The 17025-nt window shown below is 40.8% G+C and overlaps 1 long non-coding RNA gene across 1 annotated transcript; it reads right to left on the reverse strand.

Moving 5' to 3' along the window:
• Positions 1 to 361: 361 nt before the first annotated feature.
• On the reverse strand, positions 362 to 2398 carry LOC136707140 (uncharacterized). Its single transcript, XR_010804199.1, has 4 exons — positions 2214 to 2398; positions 1512 to 1655; positions 563 to 661; positions 362 to 478 (listed from the first exon to the last, which is right to left on the reverse strand). It is a non-coding gene; the product is annotated as an uncharacterized lncRNA (long non-coding RNA).
• Positions 2399 to 17025: the final 14627 nt, after the last annotated feature.

Here is a 17025-nt window from a genome sequence, read left to right on the forward strand (position 1 = left end):
GCTCTTGGCTTCCTATACCGTCTGCCTGATTAAATTGTGAGTTCATTGGATGTTGTAGATCGCCATGAGCTCTCAGGGTCATGCAGCAGTGCCACGCCCCGGAAATGCAGTGACACAGGGGTTGAATGCCCAGACGTTGACGCCCTAAGATCACAACAAATATCTTTATACAGACACAAGCTGATTACATTCACATTTTACAACTGTTTTCTTTAAAAGTGTGTACATTACCTGCAGTTCCCCAAGTTCCTCAATAACCTTTAAACAGCAATTTAGAATCTGTAGAGAACCCAAGACTGCAATCGAGGCAATGAACATTCATTTCATTTCAATGAGTTTGTGCTGCATTAATTCTCACTGCTCCTTCAACTTCGTTCTCCAATCCTAGCTGCTGAAAATCTCCTCACATCAGGGTGGAGGAATAAACATTCAGAATGTGTTCTGGGGAATCTTTCTGCACGTCCAGTACATATCACAGCTGTTGACAGAGAAATAACATTCACACTATTAATACAGCTCTTTTCTATCAGCACTGTGTAAAAATATATTATACACATCTCACCTCTTTTTCCATTGTTTTATTAAATGATCATTCCCAGCATATGCCCAGTTTCCTGTTACATCCTTCAGGCCTGTCACAGCCAGATCTTCTTCATTTGACCTTATGGGTACAGTATGAGTATTTTCACGTGAAGTACAAGAGAGTTATTAATAACTGAAGAAGCTTGAAAGCCATGCATCTGCCCCCTAAAAATATATTTGAACTATTTCACCTGAAACTGCTTGGCCACGCACGTCAAGATCAATCTGAGTGTTGCCCAGGTGTTTTGAGAGCTGTGCTAACAGCCTGTTGTTTCTGTCACTGTTATAGTGCTGTAACAGGTTTCTCGTGAGGAAAATGGGGTTTGTTGGCTTCATGACATTTAAAAAGTAGTTGTTTTTCCTCATTTGAGAAAATAGCTTTTCAGCTCTGAGAGTTCACTCTTCCAGATAATTCTGGCACAATCTGTATTTTTCTAAGTTTGTCTCGTGGATCTTTGGTGTTTGTCTCATGGAAATGATCGTAGAGCACAATATGCTCTGAGGAGCCAGTCAACGGGTGTCCGTTTAAATCTGCTGGCGTCTTCCTCTCCCTGAGCCCTTTCAAATGCACTTTTAATTCCCCTTCTTCTGCTGCCCTTATATTAGCTTCTGTGGGGGCTAGAAGGTGACCTTCATTAGGACTAAATAGTATGTTCTCTGGCTGCCTGAGGTCTGCATGACTGGCTAGACCCCTTGTAAAGTCATAAACTGTCACATTCGGAAGGTGTTTCCCTTGGACTTTCTGCTCTTACAAGAAACTTGATGCTGTACACTACATCACAGGGGCACATTATAACAGCCCAACCACCAGTTAAAAACAACATGAAACAGATATTAGGATTACTCATGTTATTTATGTGAAGATGTTCAGTATGTGATGACAGTTTAGGAAGTTATCAGTAAACAACAACAAAAAAAGAAAAAGGTACCTGATGCTCCCCAAATCTTCTGGAATATTTAGTCACAAGAGATGATCTACTCTGCATTTCATGCCTCAGTCTCATGACGAGGTCCATCTTGGATCCTTTTGTATCCAAAGCTCATGATGTGAACAACTGTCTGACAGCAGCTACCTATTAATCAAAAATAAAAATGTAAAAAATGCGTCACAGCACCATGGCAACATCCAAAGTGAGGCGCGTGGTTTACATGGGACAGAAGACGCAGTTCTGAACCAAAACTGTGTGTCCTGGTTAAAGACGGGCCTATGTTATTTAACCAAATTAAATTCAATAAAATTATGGATCACTTGAAAAGATGATTCATCGAAATACCAACACAAACCTAAAACTGTAATTACTCACACTGCTCATGACACACAGTGCTTGGACAGAGGCTCGTTTTTATATTTCCTCTTTCTGCATTAAAAGTATTTCTCTAAATAAATGTATAAATGTATTTCTGCAGTAATGTCAGTGTCAAAGTAATGACCAGCTAAATATATAAAGTGATGCCCTACACACGCATGAGAACAGATATGATGCATATATCACTCAACAGACAAAATCATATAGAGAGAACTTCATTTTCATCCTTAAAAATGACGTTATGTAAGAATTTCTACAAATAAACCCCACAGGTGGTGATTATACACAGAAACACATTCACACAATTAAGAATCATGTTTTTACCTTCAATGTCAGTAGCTCATCCTCAAGTCTTTCCGCTGTGATGGAAGGTTCAGATGCAGTATGAGGACTCGGTGTGTGTACTTTCTGCCATTCTGTATTTAAGACCAAGTTAGCCTTTCTAGTGAATTGTCCAATCCATGGCGCCCACAAATGGAAGTCTCTGGGTGGACTGCAAATGGACTGGGGCTTCCATCTGCCCCAAAAATAAATAAAGAAAAGGTACATGTATAAAATGACTCTATGCTGCCATTTTTTCTACAAATTTCAACAAAATGAAGGAGACAACTGTACATTTTCTCAAGACACAAGACATTTGATGAGTCCAGAATGACCGAGCTGTAAAGAGATATATCTTACAGACGCATTGTAACAGATCTTAATGAGGTCTGAAAGACTTTGTAAATGAATCTATAGTGTTACTGTGTTATTGGAAAAAGTGTAAAATTGTGAAACCTGACCGACTCACCAACAGTTGTCATGTTGAAAAATGAGTGGAAACAAGTTTCTTTTTCCCTCAGTTAAAATAATGAGGTTCTCTACCCATTTGTTTTAGTCTCAAACAGTCAGAAAAACTCAAATGTACCTTGAAAAAAAGGTCTATCGCTGCTGACTTTGGAAATTTTAAGTTAAAGCACATTTGTAAGTCGCTCTGAATAAGAGCATCTGCTAAATGCTATAAATGTACATTTAAATGAACTGATAAACATTACAAGAATCTATGTAAGCATCCAATATCTCCAAATTAAACTTACTTCTCACCAGAGCATTGCTATGATTTCCAGACTCAGTGAATCCCAGAAAGACTCCACATCCACCAGGTCTTCAAAGTCCACAGGAGGTTCTTCAAGTTCAGACACTGCACGTATTACATGTATAAAAACTAATGTCCATTGTAGAAATAAATAGAACAGTTGGAAGCTTCATGGTCACTGGATGTGTCAGTTTTCCAAAGAAATGTGGGAAGGCTGCTCACTGCACTTTTAACAATTTGGTCTTTGTAAAAGCAACTTAAATTAAATACAAGTGTTTTTTTTACCCACCCAGCGTACTACAAACACCTGTCCCGTGTAGATCCATAACAACAACTGGTGGATGATGCCCAGAGTTTATACAGAAGAAGTTACACTCGTGATCTGTTAATGCTTCAAAGTGCAAGTATTGCAGGGAGAACTTTGGTGCTGCTTGAGTAAGAAGTTCCAGTGGTCACTGAGAGAGCTTTGAAAACCCTTTCAACTGCAGTGTGACACTAAAGACAAAAAAGGCATAGTTTACTGTGAGGAGACAGTAATAAACTTAACAGCAAGAAAACACAACAGCACGACTGACAAACTAAACCTGGAGAAAGATTCAAAGCAAAAAACAGAAGTTAAAACTGAGAATAACGTAATCATTGAAGTTATGCACTCCACTGATCCATTCCTGGTGACGATATGTAAGAACACACACTGGACACTTCTTTCATTTTTAAGGTGTTGACACGCTGCAATTACAACACATTTGAAACAATTGTAGCAGCACATTTAAACATTACATGCAGCTTCCATAAAAAAGTTAGAATTCTATTTATACATTTAACGAAACCAACCTTCAATTACTCCATTAGTTGAGAGTGTTTGAGCTTTGTTGGTGATGAGTAGAGGTTCACTGAGAGGTTTCCTGGGCAACACTTGCAATGCATTTCATCAGGGATAAGACACTTAAGGAATTCTGTTTTGTTTCACTTACTCAGTTTTAGATAAAGGGAGGCTGTATTTTTATTTTTTTAAATATACAGCACCAGTTGTTCTAGGTCAGCTTTTACGAGTGGGTGTGTGATTTTTTCTGTTTCCGATCCATGATCATTATTGGCACTTTCCCCAGTGTTGGTGATAAATTATCATCAGGGAAGTTCATCTCTACCTCAGTGCTCTGTACTTTTATAAACAGGTTTCTATTTGTCTGAAAGAGATACCATTTGCAGATTACTTTGTGAATACACAATCTTCTTGTTTTGGTACCAGGGCAATGCCAGGTGTTCTTCTTTGCAACTTGCTATAGAATGACACTTTTGGCTCAAAAACTGATATATAGCACGTGTAAGATAGCCCCCCAAGGTCTACCTGTAATACAAAAACAATACTGTGTTCTTCTGCATTTCTCTGAAGATGTAAGCACTGCTTTTTCCTGTCCTCTCCAAACCATTTCTGATGGACCATTTCTGTCAGAGTCTTTTCTTGTAGGGCGTCAGATACACAATAATCAACAGATTCTAAGTGATGGCAACTTCTTCGTTTAAAATCAATTGCACTATTGCAGATATCCATTTCACAACTGACCTGGTGTGAAGTGCCCCACGTCTTCTTTATAACATCAATAGGTATGCATGGACCTAGTATTGACTCGCTTCCTGGGTCGATGCATTGGCTTGTTAAGTGAGACTGAGCTGTGATGTTCCTCTCAACATTTGAATGGACTCTGTGTATGTGTCGTTGCAGGTTTCTCTTTAAAAGAAACAATGCACAATATTGACACTATTTTCTTTTGCCGTGGCCTATGCACCAATGTAAGTAAGGACTGAGGCACAGGCTGGGTGCACTGAGGTGCAGACTGGACTTGCTGGACACACTGAGACACAACCTGAACAGGCTGGATGTCCCTAGGCTAAAACTCATTAGTTTAGTTTATCTTTTGGTAGTTAATGCTCCTCCATAGATAAAGGCGGCAGATCCAGGGGGTCCATGGACACAGGGAATTATAGTAAACTGAGACGCTGGTGACGTCCGCCACTTCATGCGATCACTCAGGTTTGTTGACGGTGGAGCGGAGGGATGCCTGTGTTTCAGGATGCTCCCGCGTCTGTGTGTCCTTCTGGTTCCTCTCCTTTTAGTTAAAGCTGTCATAGTCAGATCTGCCGGAGTCATTAGACACACTCTGGAAATGTTCACATTCTCTGCTTTACATTCAGCCAAACAGACCACAACTAACTCCATCCCTCTACCTTTTTCTGAGTAAACGACCCCCACCTGTCACTGGACACTGATGGATGACTGTGGAGCTCCTCCTCCACTCTTCAGACCAGCTGCCCACGCTCCAGTCACCACCACTGGCCTCGGAGCTGCCCCTACACTGAAGTTCTCACCGACTCCTAACTGTTACCAGTAGATTCACCAGAGGAGGGTAGGTCCCCTGTGTGAGCCCTGGTTCCTCTGAAGGGTTCTTCCTCAGCTCTGAGGGAGTTTCTCTGTGTCACTGTCGCCCCTGGCCTCACTCTCCTGGGGGATTTTTACATTATTTACATTTTTACATTTCATGTCAAAACTTTGTCTTTACTGGAATTCTGTGAAGCAGCTTTGTGACATCATCAGTTGGAAAAAAATGTCCATGCCTCACAGAACGATTTCTGTGACTCTCAATGTGTGTCAGAGTCTTGTGCCTTTCACAAGGTGGAAATATTTGTGTTGTACAAAATAGGCAGCGATACTGGTCCCCAGCTTTGTAGTCCTCAAGGTGCAGCTCACTATGATGACAAATTGTAACTTGGTTCTGTGAAAGAGAACACCAGTGAGTTTGAGTTTATTTTCTATAAATCACTAAAAGAAAAGGATGATTGAGACAGAATTTCAGTGTGGTCCACATTTGTATTAATACAGTTACTACATAACGAAGTTTATTAGCCATTACTCACTGGCACTCAACTGTTAACAATAAACATGATGATTTTTTTTTTATTTAAAATTGTATTCATTGTTTTTCAAACAGAACAGAACTGCTGCCAGATATAAATTTCACTGGAGCTGCAGCAAAATGTGGAGATTCCTTCTCTGGGTTTCTAACACCCATGACACATCTATTAGCACGTTGCACATTTTACTTTTTGCACCGTATCTATTTTTACTTTACATTATTTGTACTATATTTTTGTCTTGTCATCTCTGTACAATGCTATTCCAACACAGAAATATCTCATCGGAGAACTAACTAAATTTCATTAACTTAAAAACAAAACATATCACTTAAAAAACATACATTATTTTATTCTATATGTCTACACAATAATGTTAGCCTACTTATTTAAAGTTAGCATTTGAGAGTAGTTTTACAATGTCATTAGAAACACTGAATCCTACAAGTAGTAAATGTTATTTCAGAACAAGGAAATATATCTACTAGTCATGTACGTCATGTAATAACTATGATTAGTAGATATCCACAGTAAAACAACACATATCTATAATTAAATATCTGTTTATATTTGCTCATTTAGCAGAAGACATCTTTTATACTTTAGACTATATTTCCGGAAGTCACAAGTGCGTGGTTCCACCTACTCTCGGGACTCTCTCTTCCTGTCAACGCACCCACCTTTTGACACGCCCACTGACCTTTCGATACGCCCACTACTCCGGTCTGCGGAGACACACGTCTCCCCCAGTCAGCCAGAGTTAATCCCCGGGTGAGAGCGCGCATGCGCAGACACACTCTCCTTTCTGACTGTTCGATACACACACACACACACACACACATTCCCACGAGTCTCATTCAGAGCTGGAGCGCGAGGGGACGTGTTTACGGTCATTAACCGGCCCGTGTTTGGATTAAAACCGTGTTCTGTTTGGAGCCGATACGGGAGGTGTTTTATTTCTGAGGGGAGACGGTTAAGACGATGATTTGTTTGAGACGAACAGAAGTTACACAGCTCTCCCTCAGCCGGAGAGAGGGGCGGATACTCCACCGCTCCTAAACTGAGAACGCGCCTCTCATTGGTCGTCACTTTTATTGAGCCAATCAGCAGCTGGAGTTATCTGTCCGTCATTCAGTGCTGCAGCCAATGGAGTCTCAGCCCCTCCCACAGGGGGTTGATGTGCTGCGGCGCTGAGCTCAGAGCTGAAACACTAAAGACTAGGGAAACTACCTAATACCTTTTAATTTTATTATCCTAAAGATTACAACAAACTCACGACTTCATAAGTTTATAGTTAATATATAAACATTAATCTTTCCCGCCCTCGCTCCACAGAGTTAGATTTACCTGTGGTGGGAGGAGGAGCTCTGACTGAGTGTAACTTTAACACCGTATTAACGATGAACACAGTGACTGTGTAAAAAAGACAGACCCCCAAAGCGGAAAAGAAGAAAGAAAGATAGAGGTGATGTAATGTAATGATGAATTTACCAGCTGCTTCATCCATTGTTCAGTTCCACCTTAAATGTAGTGGAAACTGTAAACTGTCGTGGGAAACAATTTTATTACTTTGTGTTTGTGGACAAATATCCTTAAATGATGATTAGTTAAATTAGCATTTATAACTACATACTTGTTGTGTGAAATCTTCTACCTTATATGCATTTATATGAATGACTAACCAGCATTTACATTATGTATTACTTACACATGTAGTTAAACATTTTTTGATCCTGCACGACTAACTCACGTGATATTTACACATTCTTAATTCTTAACGTCTAACCTTGAACAGATGTGCACTCCAGGCTTTTAGCACACTGACATCAATCATAGTGTTGTCCCAGGAGGGCTGAAGTGTAGGTGCATGTTGTTGACCTTGAAGTGCATTTCTGACTCCCTAAATTTTAGTCTCTCGGCAGAGGAGTGCTGGGAGGAGAGGCCCATTGTCAGCCTAGTCGATAACGAATGTCTTCGGGGTCACGGCATGCACCTGAATCTTGCACGTGAAGAGCTGAGTACTAACACGTGAAATTATGCATATTAATATACGCTAATCAGCCAGAAAACGCCTCACCAGCAGGGTTTACGTCATTTGGGGTATGACTGTCGGAGTCAGAACTTGAGAGGTCAGAGCTTTACTTGGGAGGGGTATTACACTGTTCTCGATGTATTGTTCTCCTGGATCCAGTATTGTTAAATAAATACTTTGATTTGCTTTGAACTTCACTCGACTGGTGTCTGCGACTCTTCCGTAACAAACACGCCTCCCCGAAGAGGGAGGGTGTATTTTGGACCTTTTTGATATTTTCTAAATTTTAAATACTTTGAGAACGGTCCAAAAGAACATTTTTATCTTCAAAACACACACTTAAGGTGGAACGGAAAACTAAACACAGTAATAATAAACACACAGAAACACTAATAATAAAGGAGTTAGCGCTGACATTTGTTGTGTTTAGTTGTGTTTAATCTCCACTGAGTGTCCGGCTGGGGTCCAGTTCCACCTTAAAATGTTAAGAGTCTCCACCTTCCACAACAGCAGTGTTTTACTGAGAACTGTTTCCCTCTGTTCTCTGTGTGATTCTCTAGTGTTTGGGAGTACATTATGTTAAAGTCACAGTGTGTAAGTGTGTGAGTAAGGTTATAAACACTGTTAGCTGTGTTTATAACAGTCATGTGTTTCAGTGTGTTTTATTTAGTCATTAATAGATGTAAGCCTTTGTTCTTTTCATTGAATGAACTACATTTGATATGTACAGATAATAGCATGAGAGAGAAGTGTTCACTGAACACGTGTCGGTGCAGAAATGATAGCTGTGGTGGACTCTTACTGTCACTGTGTTCAGAAAAACTAGAATGTAGCTTAGGAGCTATTATTGATCTGGGTTTCACTGTCAGCAGCTTTTTAAACTAATATACTGTAACTCAGAAAGGGCACATGTACTCCTCCTAATCAGTTATTAAATATGAACCTGAAATTAATGTTCCTCTGAAACACAGCTCTCACATCACACACTGATCATTTAAAATAGTTGTATTAAAGCTCTTTACATTCTTTATTTCTCTGTTCTAGTCCGTATTTTATTGTATTTGTTTAATTTAAACTTTGTAAAACAACAGTGGGTCGACAAAAGGCACTAAATCTATTAAAATATAACTGATTATTATTTGTCGTGTTACGTAGAGGGATGAGGAACAGGGAGTAAATGCAGGACGTGTTTTTATTGAGAAGAAGAGTTAACACAAATAAGTAGGAGTTAAACAAGAGAGTAACCAACACTAGAAATAATCAGACTCAGGGAAATATGAACAAATCAGAGAAATAAAGAAAAGACAAAAGAGAGTAAGGACTAAAAACCTGGGGACAGGAGTTAAACCAGACGCATAAAGAAATGACAAAGTAACTCAGGAGCGATAAACAACAAGGGAGCGGACGAATCAGTAACTGAACTAAGGAGAGGAGAGAGAGAACACAGTAGAGAACAAGGAAAGTAACAAGGAGATGACATAAAGGTAACAGCTAGAAACAAGGGACTAGAGACATGAGAGTAACTACAAGAACAAAGACCTAAAAGTAGAACCCAAACCATGATGGAGAAGGACAGAGAGAAAGAAGCACTAGGAACAAAAGACTACGACTGAAACAAGCAGCAGCTGATAGAGGAACTGTTACCCCCCACCCTCTGTTTTGTATGATGGCATCTAGGGGTATCAAGGGATGGGTATTACAAGAAGTGTGTGGTGCAATGTGGAAGTGAAGGAAACACACAATAGAGTGCTCTTTTCAGCTTTTATCTTAAGCAAAATACTGGGTGCAATAAAGCAGCAGTAGTAGTATGATATGGTTTAAAATTTACAACAATGAGAATGTAGTTATAGAAGAAAAGTAGAAGACAATGAACAATCCAACACGCTAAAACCAACCAAACACTACTGCGTGGACTGTGGATGGTGCCAAAGAAAAGAAATAAACAAAAACAAATAAAACTAACTTACCCCAAAAATACAGATATGGCACCCACCCCTTACCTAGTGTAATATACAGGGTTGATCCTAACATGGAAGTGTATAGGCACCTGTACTTGCCTGTCCACACCAGCAGTGGCAGTAGAGATTTTTAACAAGGGAAAAGCAATCAACAGTTTTCAAAAACAACTAAAGTAAAGCTAGGCTAAAGCTAAGCTAGTAGCAGCATAACTAGGCCTCAAACTCTAGCTAGAGAATGTAATGAAGTAACCTCATCAGCAACAATAACCTCAACTGAAGCTAGCAGCAAAGATCAAACAAAATAGCAGCAACATCTGTAAACCTAGGCTAGCAGCAACATCTGTAAACCTAGGCTAAACTAACAACAAACCTCAAGCCATAAACTAACAACATCCAACTCTCACAAAATCAGAACTCTCCCTTTTCTTGTTCCCATCTTCCACTTGGTGGGCTTTATATCCAAGAGGTCCCGCCTCTTTCAGGTGACAGTTCATCCTATTGGAGGATCAGGACAGCAGCTCCCCCATTGGCTGAACAGACAACCAGCTAGAGAGTGAGAGAGAGAGAGTGAAAAGATAGAGGGAGAAAAAAAAACAAAACAAAAAAAAACAAACAAACAGTGCCTCTCTAGCATGTAACAAGGAATATCAGAGACACAAACTAAACAGGGACTGAGGAGAACTGAGGAACAGTGCTGGGGAGGAACAGGACACATGTGACTGCGTTATGTATTTAGAATACAAAATAGAAGTCACTGTACTCCGCTACAGTCACAGTGAACAAAGACAGTGTTCAGAACACAGTTACACTGGTGAAATCAGTGGATTACATTAAAGTATTTATCTGTTTAACAAGTGTGTTCACTTACTGGAGGTGAGTGGTGTGTGTCTGGATGGTGTTCTGCAGTTCATTTGGTGTCGACATGTAACATGGTGTTAGTCTTCTCACTGATTTAGAGTGTGTAAGTGTTTAATGAAACCATCACCACATGAGCTCTGTGATATTTTAAAACTGCGCGAGACACAAATGTCAGTCCTTTCTCATTTAAAACCTATGATAACTACTGTATTATCTTACTTTAGTGCAGTTTTAATGTAGTATGACCTTTCACTTCATAACAATCACACAACATCGCTAGCAGTTCCACCTTAAATGATGACGCCATACATTCTGGCGCCTGACGTTACTGCAGCATTTAATGTGGAACTGGAACGTTTGAACAGAAATGTGCTGAATACGAAGCTAAATTCAGCTCCATGTCACAGAAGAGTTAGGAGTGAGTGATGATATGATTCTGGAGCTCTTCTGAAGGCGTGTGATGCCTTAAACTGTATTAAATCCAGCAGCGAGGTTACAGCACTGTAGCTCAACTCTGTGATATCACTGACAGACTGGCAGAGCTGCTGATGAGGGATCAGGATCTTAAAGGGTCATCTCATTTCACAGGGGAAGAGTTTAACCACTGCACCCTGTAACAGGGCAAGAGGACCCTGGAAAACAATGGTTAGGTGTAAAACAAAAAAGGACTGGACTTTAGGCAGCAATATATTCATCAGGCGCCTGTGTTCCTCTCTCCATAGAAACACTGTATTATTAATATATGTCTAACCTTTCTTTATTAGAGGAAACATTCCTGTTTAAATGTAAAAGGTGTCAGCAGAAAGGACTTTCAGATGATGGTGATGAACACAGCCTCCTCTCAAACACTACTCAGCTCCCACCCAGAGGAAAGTGAATCAGCTGATGTTTGAGTTCATAACTGGAGAAGTGCAGCCTTCTTCATTAGTGGAGAATGCCCAGTTCTGTAGGAGGATTGAAGGAGTCCGTGGGGGAAAGACACCAATGTGTAGGAAAACGTTGATGCTACACACTGAAAGAGCATTTCAGAAGATGAAGGAGGTCACTGAAACACTTCAGGGTTCAAACAGTGAACAACGGCAGACATTTGGACGAATCATCACAGGTTTCACTGGAATCACTCGTCACTGGACTGAGTCAGAGACATTAGAAAGAAAGTCAGCTGCAGTGGTTTGTGGAAGAGTACGAGGACACCACACCTATGATGTCACTGCTGCCAGAATAAGCCAGGTTCATGCAGGGCCCCATCCAGGGCACAGTCAGTGCTACAGTGACAGACAACGGCAGTACATTTGTCAAAGCTGTCAGTGAACACGGAGGGTCAGATGTAGATGACGATGCTGAGGACAGACGCTGTGCAGTTTGCTGATGTTATGAATGTAGATGAGGAGCAAGAACAAGAAGAGCTCAACTTTTAAACCCCACACCATTGATGTGCAGCACATACTTTGAATCTCATCACCACAACTGATGTGGAAAAGACTGCTGCACAGGGGCCTCTCTAAAATTATTCAGGAGTGCAGTGTCAGTGTGCTGCCGTCTGGAATAAAGCTCATCGCTCATCAGGTGCTGCACATTTTACTGAAGATGTTGTACCTTCTGTTACCAGGTGGAGCTGGGAATATCAAGCCATTGAGAAGACAGTGAGACTCACTGAAGGTCAGCTCATTGAAGTCTGTGACCCTCTGAATGTGGCCAGACTGCACCCTCAGGAGACATTGTTTATCAGAGAGTACACAGCCGTTCTGAGAGCACTGACCTACTCCATCAACCTGCTCCAGGGGAGAAGGACTGTTATTCTGGAGACTCCACTCCAACCACTCTCTCTCTCTAAAAGACAAGTCATCTGAAGAGCTGGACCAGGTGCAGTTCTCAGCTCACATGACCCCCGCGGAGCTGCTGGGCGGAGCCTCAGTGATAACAGAGTCTGGTCACAGCACTCACGCGGGGGTCTGCCTCACCCAGTGAGCCCCATAGTGTTTCAGAATGATTCTACCAGGACACGGTGCTAACATTAGTTCTGTCTGAAAGCAGAGCTGTAGTTCCCAGTGTTTCAGCTCTGACCTGCTGCTCTCAGCGCCGCTGCAAAACAACTCCCAGTAGGAGGAGCTGAGACTCTAATGGCTGCAGCACTGAATGATGGACAGGAAACTCTGGCTGCTGATTGGCTCAATAAAAGTGACTGACATCAATAACCAGGAGTGCAATGACTAACAACCAATGAGGAGCGCATTCTCTGTTTGGGGATTAAATTTTACCAAAAAGCCCCACTGCTCTTCTACAACTCTCCACGACCAGAGACGGAGTGAAATGAGAGGAAATATTGGCCTTGAGTTTGAAAAGTGGAGGCAGTTTACAAGCAGCAACACTACAGACTACAGCCAGAGCTAACTTCCTCCTGAACAGGAAACAGCTAATCATTTCTGAAAATAACAGAAGTACAGACGCCTGTGTGTAGATTAAAATGAGTAAAGGCCATAGGTTGTGTGTTTTATTTAAAGAAAGTGAGGCGTAGCGACGTTTGAAACGGGTCAGGGCTGTGTTTTGTGTGATTTCCTCTGAATGAAACTAATAAACCACCTCTTACCGTCTTCCACTGGAATAAAGTTTTAATTGTTTGTGTCATTTTTAAACACACAGTCGACATTTTTAAAATTAAAATCTCCTCTTCACAGACTGTTGATCTGGAACCATTATTAATCTCTTTATTGTACAGAATATTTAATAAACCATTACAATAAATGTTTAATCAGAGGATTCAGGAATAATTCAGCATGTTTCCAGCAGTGTGTTGTGTTTAACACACAGTCTGTTCTCATAGTTTCAGGTGCAGTATTTACAACAACTGAATGGGGGCAGCAGAGATCAACAAATAAAGTTGGTGATGGCTCCTTAATTTAACCCCTTTCACCAGCAACAGCTGTAACCAACACATCCAGCCCATTGCTGTGGAGGAACTCTGCCCTTTACACACACACTCCTGTTATCAGAATAGCTTTAATTCAGTCTGAGATTCAGATCATGGGCTGGTGACCTGACCTTCTCCCTCAGGATTTTCTGGTAGAGATCAAAGTTCATATAAATTATTTCTAATTATTTCACTCCTTAATGACTACCTAAAGCTTCACTTTGTTAAACGGGACTGATAGATACATCTAAACGCAGACATGACACTGATACCATACCAGATTAGAGATGTTTGAGAGATGTGGAGGTTTTCTCAAACAGAAGAATCCACTGAATGAACCCTAAGATGAGGAGTGTCTCTATGTAAATACCCCTCCGTTATATATTTAAGAAAAGAAGACCAAGAGCTTTTACTTATTCTGCTACAACACACACCATGATCTCTACATCCTACTGCTGCTGCTGCTGGCGGCTGTACACTGTAAGGGTTTTACATTTGAGATTTAATACAGGTTCAGTTACAGTTTCAGTTACTGCAGATCTGACCCTTTCTCTCTCAGGAGGCTGCTCAGGTGCTGGTCCTAGTCCTGTACTGACTGGATAAGACAAGAATCAGAACAAGTGCTGGTACTGATCGGCTGGTACTGTGTCTCCAGTGATTCTGGTACCAAATGTTCACTAAAAACAAGATCCATTTCACAGCTGAGGCCCCAGCAACACTGTGATTTTACAAACCTTTCAGACTGAAGACACAGCTGTGTATCACTGCACTTATCGCCCACAGTGAAACAGATCAACAACAGCCCTGTACAGAAACACCTCCTACAGAGTACATTATAACTGAACATCCTCAAGATACAATACTCATCTATCCAGGTCCAACAGAAATACAGTTATAATCCTACAAACAACAGCAGAGTTTCACCTTCATTTGACCTTTATTCCATGTATCTACCTATAAATCCTTGTCTATGTTCTGCGTTAGAAGCATGGCTCCTCTGTGTAATCAGGTGTGCTGGTGGAAATGAATCAGGGCTAAGACTCCTCCGAACTTCACAGATAAAAGGACACAGACTTTGACCCCAACATTAAATTATATTTAGTCCTGAGGTGGATGTAGAGTTAATCCATCATTAATAATGTGTCAGTCCATGTCAGAGCTGTTCTGCAGGGTGGTGAATGTGAGCTGTGTGAAGTGGATGTTGGTGTCAGCTCCACACACTCAGCTCAGAACAAAACACACATCTGTGAGACACAAAGTGCAAATGAGAAAAATGATTATTATAAAAACTGTTAACGACCAGGGGTTATTTCTATTATCCTCTTTATCTAGCAGGATATTTCTGGGAGGAGGAAAGAAACCAGAGAAACTGGAGGAAACCTGCACAGAAAATATGTGAAATTCTACACAGACACTAACCTGAGCTCAGGGTCAAACTGGGGCCCTGAATGTGTGAGGCATAAGAGCCACCTGCCACTGAACAATGATCTAAATGAATCTGCTTTGCCTTACAGGTGAATCCATCCAGTTCTGGAGGATTATTGTGAACAACCAAACAATCACAACTGCTTTAACAACATTTTAAACAAACAATATGAAATAAGCCGTGTATAATATAAAACATGCTTTACACATCCACCTTCACACACTCAGCCCTTAGACGCAGTTCAACTCAAACCTGCAGCACATTATACATCTGTTTATAAAACACCCAAACATAAAACATGAAGAATTTACATCATTTTTAGACATTTAAAGAACATTTGTAATGTACTGAAAACCATGGCCTTTTGAAAACCAGTCAGTCAAGGCTTTCTGCACACACACACAATACAGTGGCCTTCACTTGACGACCCAAGGGCTCTAGGGATGGGCAGTATCCACATGTTCATACCGTCTCAGATATTATGGCGGTACACAGTATTACAGTGGGGGAGGAGGTGGTCTGTCAGGCTGCAGTGAGCCTTATATCTGTGAGCAGAAAGTCGAGTGAATTTATCTAAACACACCTCGATAGTGAACACGACACTGAGGATTAACTGTTTCTGAGAGAGAGCACATTTCAGCAAACTGTTGTTGAAGGAACAGAACGTTTGAAAGTCAGTGAAATAAGATGGTTCTACACTGTTAGCACAGCTAGCACTAACAGACACTTGTGGTTCAGCACACCACAAAAGATTTATCAGAGAACTGAGGCTCAAAACACATATTTAGAGGATACAGTCATATACCTTTGAGCACAAAATCGTGTGAAGGATTTTTTGGAGTATTTTGTCTGTTTAGAGCTGTTTTTAACCCAAACTCAGCTCTAAACTCACAACTGCGGTGGGCTACTGGACTTGAGCTGTTCTCCACCCGTTTTCAGATCGTGACATCAGCAGTCATTGAGCTCCCACAGCGCCCCCTCCCTGTGGCTCTCTTAAATGCACATGAACATTTTAGCCGACTTTTAAAGACACAGAACAGAAATTTGACACCACACACACGTCATAAACACCGCCCTCATTTTAAGATACCGTCCACATTTTAAAATACAGCGGTATACGGTGTTATCGTTACACCGCCCGATCCTAAAGGGCCCCACAAACACCCTCCTGCTCGAGAGGTTTGATGTCTCTTACTAAAGAATACAGAACTTCCTCAGGACAAAGTTTCTTTATGTCAACACACATTCCTAAAACTGCTAAATGAAGAGATGTTAGAGCAGATTTACATTTTGGTGGTAAATTATTTAAAGCAACTTTTATGGGATTTGTTTTTTATTATTTTTATTTTTATCCAATGGGCTGCAAACATCATATTGTGTAAATATTCACCTGTGTAAAGCCCTGGACTGATAAAAGTGTCTTCTTCAGCAGGTGTTTCATTCTCCTTAAAGTATTGCCCATCTTGGGATGACTTGTAATGTCCTGGTAAAACTTTAACTAAAATCTCTAAATGTCTCAATAAGCTCAAGTGCCTAAGTGACTGAGATAAACGAAGGTATTTAGGTTGTTTACTCCCTTCTGTGTATTGCCTGTGTCTTGACATTGCTGTTTCAAATGTATGTGTTTAGTGCTTTTAACAGTCGACTCTGTCACACAGCAGCTTCTCATATAAATCACTGATATAAGTCATAAATCTGTAGATCCATCACTAGCTTCTATAAATTATTTATTTATTTATTTATTTTTGAGGCTTAAATAAAGAAGTGAATGTGTTGATAGTTTCTAATGGTGCAATATAAATTAATAAAACCAGACACTGATATGGAGTAGATGCACCGACTCTTTTGATGAACTCTGTGTCAGGTTCAGTCCCTGCATGGGGCAATACACGACTGAAATGCCCTTGAGCAAGTCCCCTTACACCACCCCACCCCCACTTCCAACTGCTCTCTGAGAGCTGTGGGTTGG

This window comes from Hoplias malabaricus, chromosome 9 (genome assembly GCF_029633855.1).
Source record: "Hoplias malabaricus isolate fHopMal1 chromosome 9, fHopMal1.hap1, whole genome shotgun sequence".
In the NCBI taxonomy this organism is placed as follows: Eukaryota; Metazoa; Chordata; class Actinopteri; order Characiformes; family Erythrinidae; genus Hoplias; species Hoplias malabaricus.